Genomic DNA, 12,344 nt, shown 5'->3' with positions numbered 1-12,344 from the left:
GTATATTATACCGAGGGTGCCCATAAGGGGGTCCAAGTGTGAAATGATAGTAATTTTTTTAATTGTAAATAACAAACTATTTTTACTGATGATATCTATGCCTACTACATCGTTTATCTGAGTTGTATATTTTCTGTTATTTAATTAAAGCAATTTTGTTGGTTCTTAGTTTTATTTTATTGTCACCCCCTATAGGTTCTGATTGACGGGCACCCTTGTATTATACATCAAACAATATGGTTACAAAAAGAGTCTCTTTACGGCTGGTCGGTAATAAAACAAATGATACCTATACAATTTATATTCAACCACCTACTATATGTATGTGCAGTATGCTGCAGTGTAAAATCACTGGCCTTAGTTTCGGAAAACACTGCAGACACGGAGCATAATAATATTATACGTTTGCGATGCAGTGAATACAATCGTGCTGACGTCGTCACCGTAATGACGAAATTCAATTGACCAAACGACCGTATCGATTTCGCCACCGAAGTTTTTCTTCCGCCAGGCGTAATCCCTTTAAGCATTGCTCACGCGTCCTGCTGCACCTCTTGGGATTTACTCCGATGCGGTACACATTATATATATACCCGAGCACGTTGAGGGTCATTTTATCGTATGAGTCACATTATGTTAATTCGAACTTGTAGAAAAAAAGCATTTGGCACAGCATCCACGCAAAGAAAAACAACGCGTGCAACGTATTGTATCTATAATATTACGATTATGTGTCAAGTATGATAATAATAGGTACGCGTTTTAGAAGTGGTATATAATATTCAATATTTAGTTAGGAATATTATAAAAAAAAAATTGATCAAATTAATTCCGTCGATCAAACAGACGTCGACAATGACACGTGGTACCTTCGCGATATTCTATTATGCAAATAATATATATAGGCACTATGCACACGTGTATTTTGGAATTTTATAAACGTTAAGTTTATTTTTCCTGCGCTTCATAAAAACCTATTGTGTTGATGAAATGTTTACACTCGCACTGCTATTCATGTTGTATACATACACGTTGCTGAAAACGATCGCATAAATAATGAACACATTATGATAATATAGTTATTAATTTTCTTGTGTACTATCTGGTCGTAAAATCAGCGCACAATCCGGCAGAGTTATGAAAAAAAAAACATAGGTACAAAAGAACAACAAAAAAGTCGTATTAATTTTTAACTTGATCGTTACGAATTCGTTGTATGTCCCTCCCCCACACCTATACCAAAACGAGAGCGTATTATGCAACGAGACAGACAGTAAACATAATTATCGTTTTGCACGTGGGAATTTCGAAATGAAATAATGTAATGATGAGTTATTAACGAAGGTATATGTTTGTTTTTGAGCGGTCTACAAGCGAACAGAAGTTTTTTTTGTTTTTAAATTTAAAAAAAAAACCAATGATGTATATTATACATTTATACGTATTGTGTTGGAGTATATATTCAGAAGTTCTAATAGTATGAGTAGACGTACTGTTGTCTGTTGTAGTAATATTGGAAGTAAGTGGTAGTAATTGTAGTAGTGGTGGTGGATGACGAATGACCATATATATTATATACCTAAAACGGTACCTCTATATATAAGAATATTAATTATAAAAATATTTCTACACATTTTAAATATGTGGAGTATTTTTTGACGGAAACAACAATCGATCGGTTCACGTTCAAATTACATCAGTCAGTGGATCGTCGTACATTATATTATATACAATGCGGATGGAAATATAAGGGATGAAAAGAAATAGAAAACGGTTTAATAAAAAACTTCGAACCTATCTATTCGCGCGCATATCTCGGACTTGGCGACGGACAGGCGGCGGACGGAATAAGTACTTTGTTATATAATAAAATAATAATATATACTACATTATACATATATGTTTAATGTAATTTTGCTATATGCACAATATGTATGCATAATAATATACGCAAACGCTGCCGCCGCGGAAATCGCCGAGCGGAAGCGCACACCGGAAGCTCGAGCGCGTAATAAAAACAGGCGCGGGAATTTGATTGTGCGGCGTGTGTATATATTATGACCGACACACACAGCAAGAGATTGAGATAGAGACAGAGAGGGGAGCGAGAAGGAGAGGGAGTGAGAGAGAGTGATCAAGAGAGATTGGGACGGAAAGTTTTTTATTTTATTCTTACACAACAGCAACCATCATCGTGAGCTCTTACCCCGAGACGAGTGTACGCATAAAAACCGCTCTCTGCCCCGTAAATTGCACCGCCTGCGGCCGCATCGAAACTTTTAAAACATTCCTCTCTTTGTACGCGTATATACATATTTACACGACCCCAAAAAGCGTGCGGGGTGTACCTGCCACCTCATTCGAGTCCACGCAGGACTCTTTTATTATTGGAATTAATTCGGAGATATACGCGAGCGAGTGTTTATACGTATAATATATATATACATATTCGTTCACGCCGACAGGTTTTACACGCCGAATTATTGTCGGCCGCCGCCACTCCACCCAGCAGCACCCTTCGGACCGCGGGGGACGCTAAAAGTTGGCGTAAAATTATACTCCGAGCATAAGCGCAGTACATTCATTTGTATATAATATATATATAAATGAGCTATATGTACAAGCCGCCGCTGCTATATATAGCTCGTTAACGTCTTCTGCTCCGGTGCAGCGGTGTGAGAATAGTAGTCTTCTACTCTGTCAAAGTTTTTCCGGGCGGTTTTACGATCCACGCGCCCGGGTCCCTCTCGTTATATATCACATAATAATAATATATATATATATGTATATACACACCGAAATCCGGTGGCGGATAAGGTCTCGTCGTTTACGCAAATTGGCGCAGTTCCGCGTGCGGGCGATGGCTGGAGGGTGACGTAGTGGTCCGCGAAAATTACGAGGACGTTCGTTTTACGACTCGGCGAGACGACTATATATATATTATATATAGGTGAGTGGCGGTGACGATTGCGGGCACGCACGTCCACCGAAAATCCGACCCTCGGTGGCTTAAAACCGTTCGAGAGCACTCTTCAGTTGACGGCGAGGAACGCGAAAAAAAATAATAATGAAACTAGTTTTTGAATATAATCGTCTGCTGCAGAAGGGTGCAGAAACGTTGGGCTACAGTGTATACAGAACTTTAAATGCACGTCGAAAATCGTCACGTGTCATCGCGTATATAGGTACATTACGATATTGTGCGTGTGCACTGTACACGTCTTCTTAAGAGCGGCGCTGCACATAATACCATTCGTATGTCTTTATTGTGTTTCTTTGCCGCGTGTTTTACATAATATTATTATTCGATGGGAAAATGTTTTGTTTGAAACCGCGAATCTCCGACGATGATATTGTCCACTACCTCTGCCGCCGCCGCAAACGTTACAACTGTCGACCCTCTGCCTGCTCTTGTCCCTGCGGCATTCGAACGTTTTATTATTGCACAACGCGTAATTGTATAATTTTTTTTTACACAGCCCAATTCTATAAACGAACATATAGTAACGAACAGCGACGATGTGCACTGCAATAAATTTGCAATGTGCATTATTTATAATTATTATAATATTCATCACTGCGCTCCCCAGCGTAAAATTGGACTTGAGACTTTAAAAAAAAAATCATAATTCACTGTTTGTCGAATGTAATAATAAAATGTCATTGTATGCATAATACTATTCATATGTCTTTATTGTGTTTTTTGGCCGTATGTTTTACATATATTATTATGTGATAGGAGCCGGGAAAATGTTTTGTTTGAAACCGCGAATCTCCTCCGATGACCACCTCCGATGATCCTATGCCTGCTCTTGTCTCTGCGGCATGCGAACGTTTTATTGTTGCATAATAATAAAATTGTATAATTTTTTTACACAGCCGAAACCCAATTCTTTAAGCGACCATAGTACCGAACAGCGACGAGGTGCACTGCAATTTGCAATATTTATAATTAGGTATTGTAATATTCATCACTGCGCGAAATTCGACTTAGGACTTAAGAAAAAAAAAACATAATTCACTGTTCGTCGAATGAAATAATAAATGTTGTTAAAATGTCATTTGTACGTCGTACGAGTAATATATTATTATAATAATATTATATAGATAAAGACGAAATTATTTCTATTTTCGTGATGCCCATCATATACCGCATATGAGGTTATTATTTCAAGTCGCATGTTTGTCCGAGTATATTACTTTATAAAAATAAAACTCATACATTTTGACGTATTATAAGTCATTAAAGTGGCGAGCATCATTTTTCGGTTTTAAAGTAGGTATAATAACGAACACACGTGCAATGTATGTATTTTTTGTCGTTTCGCCAAATATAATGCGGCGTGTTATTTCTTCGAGTAATGATTTATGCGTACTTTTTGTTTTCGTCTTACAATCATATTTATTTATAATATACAATATTATATGCATATACCACCGGCGAAAACTTATTGTCTCTCTATATAGACGCGCCCATCATCTTATCCGCTTTCGTTTAAAAATAATCATTTTTTTTATTTCGTTTTTTTTTTTACAGTACACTCCGTCCCATGAATATTTTAAATTTAAAAGAGCATATTTTAAGTGCACATATAATAACGACGTTTCGCATGTAAATGCATATTTTATCGTGCACATTTCGGGGTTTTTTTTTTTAAAGCCGCACATATAAATCCGTTTCCCGCTCGGTGTATGTAATAATAATAATAATAATATATTCAGCCTTTTTTTTGTTTGTTTGTTTGTTGTACAGAGCCGCTATTCGTGGCGTACACTGCAATATATATTCTACACGTTATTAATGCATACAAATATTTAAGCGGTTTCCCGAACATTTTATGGAAATAATAAATAAATAATCGATACAAACGGTTTTCGACACGCGCTCGCGATAACGTTTGGCTGTATAATATTTTAATATATATGATATATGTATACATATAAGTAAGCTGTACGACGAGAAATTATGTATTTCGACACGTGTCGGAAAAAATTCTCTGTGCATTTAATATGATAATATAACTGTGAGGGGCGGCGTGTGTATTATGTATTTAATATAATATTATTGCTGTGTATTGTTTCAGTATATATATGCTATAGTCTGCTGAGGCCCGACGAAAGTACACAAAATTATGTAATGTATTGCGTGTGGTCCCAATTATCCCTCGGGACCGAAAACCTGAAACGGTTGTGGGGGGAGGGGGCCCCGGAAAATTTGAGCTTTCCGCAGTTATATTTTCATACATAAAGTTAAAAGTGGACGACGAGAATCGCTTTGGAATAATTTCGCTTAATGTGAATGCCACGTATAAAATCGCATATACGGAGCCTTAGGTGCATATATATATATCAGTAATACTCTTCGGCCGAGGAGGGTGCGGAGGATAACACTTAACCTCTGCGCACGTTCATTGCGAAATGTCTCGCGGGTGCGGCGGGGTGCGTGAATATGTGCAGACGACTATACGCGGGGTGCGATTACGGCTTGTTCCCGCAGAGGGTTGGCCAGAGACTGCGATGACGACGGAGCAAGGTCAAGCACGCTCGTGTGTGTGTGTGTGTGTGTGTGTGTGTGTGTGTGTGTGTGTGTGTGTGTGTGTGTGTGTGTGTGTGTGTGTGTGTGTGTGTGTGTGTGTGTTTGCCGACCCGAACGTGCGTCATGGTCGGTCGCAGTGAAGTACGTCGTCAAAGCACAGACTCGTATGAGAAGAATAAGTGTTGGGAAAAAAATTATATATAACTGCACTTGAGACTCGAAGTGCAGCAAGAGACCCACGCGGATTATTATTTTCCGTTCGATTTAATTGGAAATTTTAGAGCTTGAAAATATTCCACCGCTTATACTTATACATATATGCGATACACCTGCTGCTACATGTGCTACAGTATATACATATTATTATTATAATATGCTAAGCTTGATATAATGTAAATTATATTATGATGTTAGTAATAAATTATGGAAGTATATGAAAATAAGGTTGTCGCCACTGACATTTTATTTTATCGTCTAGTTTGACGATGAAAGTACCTATAAGTTTCGTCTCAAAATTGACGCTTTATTTACCTAACCTAACTTGCTGCAGATATCGATTTGTTCCTAAAGTTGTAAATGTGTGGTATATCAAATATCAAATATAAAATATTCAAAAAAATCAATAACTACAATAATTAGTAAGCGAAGTAATATGTATCTGGCAGCCCCATCCGAAAAACCGATATCCCGTCCGAGCTCATCGGAGCTGTTGTGAGTACGCTATCGCGCGACACGATCATGTTGTAAATACAATATATTAAACGAAGTACGAAAGTTTTCTATTATACCTACTACTGTGTCAAACGTCGTAGTAGACCTATGGCAGCGCATGATAATATATAGAGGACGTAGGTCATAGGTATAGGCTTAAGGTCAACTTAACGTTTAAGACTTAAGTATAAACATCTAAAATTGATGTAAAAACCTCTCGACGGTGCGTAACCGGTAATACCCCGTGCGTGCCACAACGTGTATTATAATATATTATTTTGTTAATTGCCTGTCGACACGAGTATACTATACGTTTAAGTATAAAAATATATATTAATTGTATTATACTACATGGCGTGCATCCACCTATGGTCTGGTGTGCATAACGGAAGAGGGAGAGGAATCCGTTCGGTAAAGACAACTACAGTTTTCCAAATACGAGACACATTCAAACGGAAAAATAAATAACAAGATGAAAATTAAATCGTTTAAAACATCACCGCCGCCCCTCGTGCCTACAATATTATATATATACCTACCGATTTCGCCGTCGAGACGACGTTATTCGCTATCCCAAAGCAATTAAAAGCATACCTGTGTAACGAGACGTAGACTCACGTGCGCGATTAAATCGTTCTCGTCGCAATAATTATTATTGTGTCGCGTACAGCGGCTGACTCGGCGCGTTTCGTCGTTTAACATAATATTATAATGCAAAGCTTACGACGACAAAGACTACAATTGCATTCATTCGCTCTCGTCCCTGACATTATAACCAACACCACGAGGTAACCAGCTTCGGGATTATGCACGATAATAATAAAGTCATTAGTGATTAAAGTCTATAATGATAAGCACACATTTGTAATAATAGACAAAAAAATGATTTTTGGTGCAAAAATGCTGTATTTCAATTCACACTCGATTTTTAGGTGGCTTGACTTGTGAAAACGAGTTGTCAACAATTAATTCGTCAATAAAATCAAAACAGAACAACGCACTTTTATACAGTCCAAAAAATCCTATCCTATTATATAAAATAGGAAATATTTTAAGTGATACTCGAACCACTTTCATTCAAAGGCCTAGTTACACCTAAGTATATGACGTGTGATTAAATTGTTGAGATTATATACCAATTATTGAACTACCTCTGCACTGTACCTATATATTAAGTATGTAATATTTAAACAAATAATAAATAATAATAAAACGTATCCATATTATCAGTATTATTATTTACTGAATGATATTATTTAATGCACACAATATGATATTATGACAGCAACTATCACATTTTTCTCACGGTGACAGTCTCTATAAGCTATTATCATGACAATAGCTGTCACGAATAGTCATGATGGCAACTATAGCGCATTTTACTATTGGCTTGTGGACCCTTGTGGATCTAAATACCTATAGGTAGTAGAGTTGTACATGACCTACCTATATCCAAACCGTATATCAACGGTATGAATTAAAATATTAAATACCTATATGTATGCATATTGTGTATATAATATCATAGAACATAATATTATATCAAATATGTGTTAAAATTAATACCTAATGAAATAACCATAGAACATTTTATGTGAATATTTGATCGACAATATTTTTAAGCATTTTCTGAAAGTTTTTAATTCATTAATATTGTATTTAAACAAAATAACCCCCACGTGGCCACATCATACCCTTGTATATGCCTCTGCAGTAACATATAATTTACAATATATAGGGTGTAACAGATAAAATTGATTTTTGGAATAGCTTCTATTCTAATCAATATTTTAATTATTTTTTTTGTATATAATTTATAGTCACTTGCGCTACACATATATTATACAAAAAATATTTTTATGTTTTAACACTGAAGGTAAAAAATAAAAAATTTGATTTAGATATATTCAAAATAGCAAATTTGTGAATCTGATTATAAGAACAATTTTGATAGTAAAAATATTCAACTAAGTCAAATAGTTTATTTTTTAGAATTTTTTTAAATATCAATATTTTTTTGATTAAATGAATTTGGAACGTAATAACTTTTTTCAAAATATAGGTACTATCACGGTCGGTGTTATGAAAATATGAAAATCGTTTGGAGGGGGGGGGGGGGGGTTTCTAGGGTAACGTGTACGTATTCGAACGCGCGATTCAATCTATATTCCGGCACAAAAGTCGTAGAAAATAGTCGAAATTACTCGACCCGTGTACAATATAAAGTGATGCTCGTTCGATCCTGGACATAGGCATTCCGTGCGAAATTCTCGGGGGTGCTGCAGCCTTGGTACACTATATTGTGTTGTGTACAATACGCACATAATAATATATAATACAATAATGTTCTAATACAGAGCGAGTAGTACATATAAAGGCGCCGTTTAATTCCACTATCCACGCGCTACACAATTATCCGTTCCCGCGCATACCGTATATTATGTTTACTGCGACGGACTTGTCATTAAACTATATTATTATTATGTGATAATGTTGTGTGTACGAGCACGCGTAGTTTAACCAGTCTTCCGGCAATGCAGAGAAATACACATTACTATATTATAGTGCCATCGCGGCGCAACACTTAAAACTATAAAACGCAAAATATATTATACTCATATGCGATATATACTTTACATACTTAACGCTCCCCCCACACCACTGTCGCACATCTGAAGCTCGGCCGAGGAAAGAGCGCGATTAAACATGTGCTTGATGCGCGAAGGCCTTCTTGAATAATTATTATGTACTTTAACACAGTGATATTCGTTTTTAATTGTATTTAATGCTTATTTGACAGTTTTATTATTATGGATACAATATTATATAAATATACAAATAAAACCTAGAAAGAGGGGACAATCCACCCATCTCTCAAATACGCCACTGCCCTATATATGTTTACTGCACGATCGTGTTATCCCATTTGTCCGCGTGTTTGTTATACGCATATGGGTAAAACGGAAATTCCCTTTGTGCACTGCTTATACTGTAATTCATATATTATACGAATGCATACTGCATCGAGTACGCCATAACGTCCTGAGGCATGGACGAGAATGTCCAGGGAGCTGAAAGGTAAAATATCTTAAAGTGAAATTAGTCTAAAAAATATTAAGTTAAAAGTAAGTCGCAAATATTATTATTTTTTATAATTTATTCAGAAATTACAATGCTGTCAATTTTATATAGAGAAAAATGTTCTTTTAAAACTACAAAATGTTTTTATTGTCATAATTGTATCAGTTTCATTTTATTTATTAACTAGCTGTCCTTGCCATGGCGTTTCCAGTGTAATGTTATACTTTTTGGAATGTTTATTGCCTGTGGGGTATATTAATTAAATCACAGCCGAATCAATAGCTAAAACATGACACGGTGGATCTAATTTAGTATTTACTAATAGGAACCAATGACCATCTACCACCACAAATCCGAATTAGGGTAAGTGGTTATGTAAAACGACTCACTTTTATATATTTATATTGATTACTAACTACAAACCCTAAGGCTGGACTCAACGAGTTAAGTTTAAATTAAGTTAAGTTATGTTTTTTCGTCTGTGTAAACGATAGTAGTTAAAATAATGCTTCGATTTTCAACTTAATTATCTTATTATTATTTGTGGGATAGGGAATAATTTGTACTTTTGAGAGGTCAAAACAGAAAATTCCTGGTCGTTTTCAATAGCATCGGCAAAATTCAAATTTAACAAATTCAAATCCCATTACGTTTTTCTATGAATAATTATAAATCCAAATAATAATATCGCATGAAGCAAACATTAATTACCTATTCATTTATTGTTAACGATTGTATAGATGTATATATTTACAGATCGCATTTTCCCCAAAAAAACATTTTTGGCTAATAAACAGAAATTTCATATTTAAAACTATTTACAATAGCTAGGTACCTATTACAATTGATTCTGTTTTTTCGGCAGCATTCGACAAATTATGAAAATTTTTCCTTGTGTAATATACACATGGACTGAAAGTCGGTGGTCGAGACGTGCGTCGTATATACAGCTGAAACACACCCGACCCGCGGACCCTTCTCGTTGATTTACACCCGACTTCCCCTCCCACACATGGGTCTGCTGCACATCGGGTTTTCGTCTGGGGACATCGAGTGTGTAAAATATATATAAATGTGTACGTACCTTTTGTATATTATTGTACTCGACGCGCGACCGCAAACCGCGTCTCTGAAAAGGATGCGCATAACTCTATTCGTTTATACGGCCGTGGCCATGGCCACGGTGTATATATATGCGCAATAATATATATATAAGGCTTGTTGTACTCTATACACACATGCGAAGAAGCCATTAGAAGTTTTCCGCCCGTGATTCGGTAATTCGTCTCGGAATAACCGAAAAGTTTTGCGGTTGTTATGCATGCGACTGCAGCAGCAGTCGGGGGCGCCTTTGGGTCCCCTGCCGCACTGCAAAGGGCCGCGAGGGGGGAAAAAATGAACGAGACGGAGACGAAGAAAATGGGCGAAAGTTATTACGACATTATACGGTTTCCGGTCCGTCCTTGTAGTATTATTATTGCGAATATATTATAATACGTCCAGCCGCCGCCGCCGGACAGAAGGACACGGAGACAGAGTGAAAAAACTTTTACACACTCGTACCGTCGTCCCTCGCCCACCCCCGTCCGACAGCCCACTCGCCGCAAATAACGTATAATATAATAGCGCGCGCGTCAAACTTGCAAACACACGCGATATTATTATTTCGGTTCCGTCGATTCGGATTTAAAATTTACGATCGAGGGAGTCGGATTATATACGGTGCAGCTTGCTGGCGGGCGAGCGGACGATACGGACAACGACGACCATACAACAACTATTATACTACTACGACTACACTGCTCCAGCTATACGACACTAAATAAAGCACTTTGGTTTCGATTTTTTCCCTTTTTTCGGTCACGTATATATTGTGTATGTATAATGTATATAATACCACACGATATTTTTATTGGTACAATATGTGGTGCGTCTATACTACATACGCTCGAACGCAGATAACGTAATAATATTATAATAATAACCGTATACCACTACTGCTATACTCCACGTCATCGGCGAAATCACCACGTACGATTTGAACTTAAAAACATAGTACAAGAAATCGTTATTACAACATAATATAATCCGAGCAGTGCCGTAGAACCCGCGGGGCGAGAGGTTCATTGCACCAGGAACCCACGCCTCAATGGGGCCAATACTTGAAATAATATGATTGCCTACACTTACTAAAAAGTAATAACAAAATATATAGTATCAACTTGACGTAGTTGTCTTGTATAGGTACCTACTACCTATAATCTATAAATTATGTTGTTTATATGGACATAAATATTTGGTGGAACATTACTATCTATTAAAGACACTCATTTGAAATAAGGAAATGTCAAAATGTCGAATGTTATATTAGTAGAATAATGATAATACCGTTTGTTGTTATATACTATGTAGCAGCAATCCGGTTAACCCAGTGTGTGACAAACTGGCAACTTGCTAAATTTCAATACTTGTTACAATTACACAAAAGATTTAAGAAATTCCACGTCACAGACATTGGTATTCTCAATATAGAAAAAAACCAAACCAAAGAACTAGATTTAGAAAAAATAATCAAACATTTTGCTAAATCAAATGCTAATGCCAGAAAAAAAATAGCTTGTATTAAGAATAATAATTATGCCTGTATAATGTTTATTTGTATCACATTATTATTAAATACAACCAATTATATTATAAACATTTTTCTTTTACATTTATATAATACTAGCTGATCCCGTGCACTTCGTTGTCCGTTAAATGTACCAACTCTATATGACTCAAACTTTGTTCAATTCGTTATTTAATATCTGGTGTATGGTGTTCAAAATTTATCTTCACTTTTCTGTTGCCCGAAATAAAAATTTTGATTCGCAGCAGTATATTATCAGGTAGGCAATCTACCTGCGATACATCGCGGACCCCGTGCTGTTTGTACGTAAGTGTATGATTTAACTCTAAAGTATCAAAGTTATACCAAGTTTGACGTTTTTACTTAATTCCACCTACCATGGTTTAA

The sequence above is a fragment of the Acyrthosiphon pisum genome, chromosome A1 (genome assembly GCF_005508785.2).
Source record: "Acyrthosiphon pisum isolate AL4f chromosome A1, pea_aphid_22Mar2018_4r6ur, whole genome shotgun sequence".
NCBI lineage: Eukaryota > Metazoa > Arthropoda > Insecta > Hemiptera > Aphididae > Acyrthosiphon > Acyrthosiphon pisum.
This window is presented reverse-complemented; position numbering follows the sequence as displayed.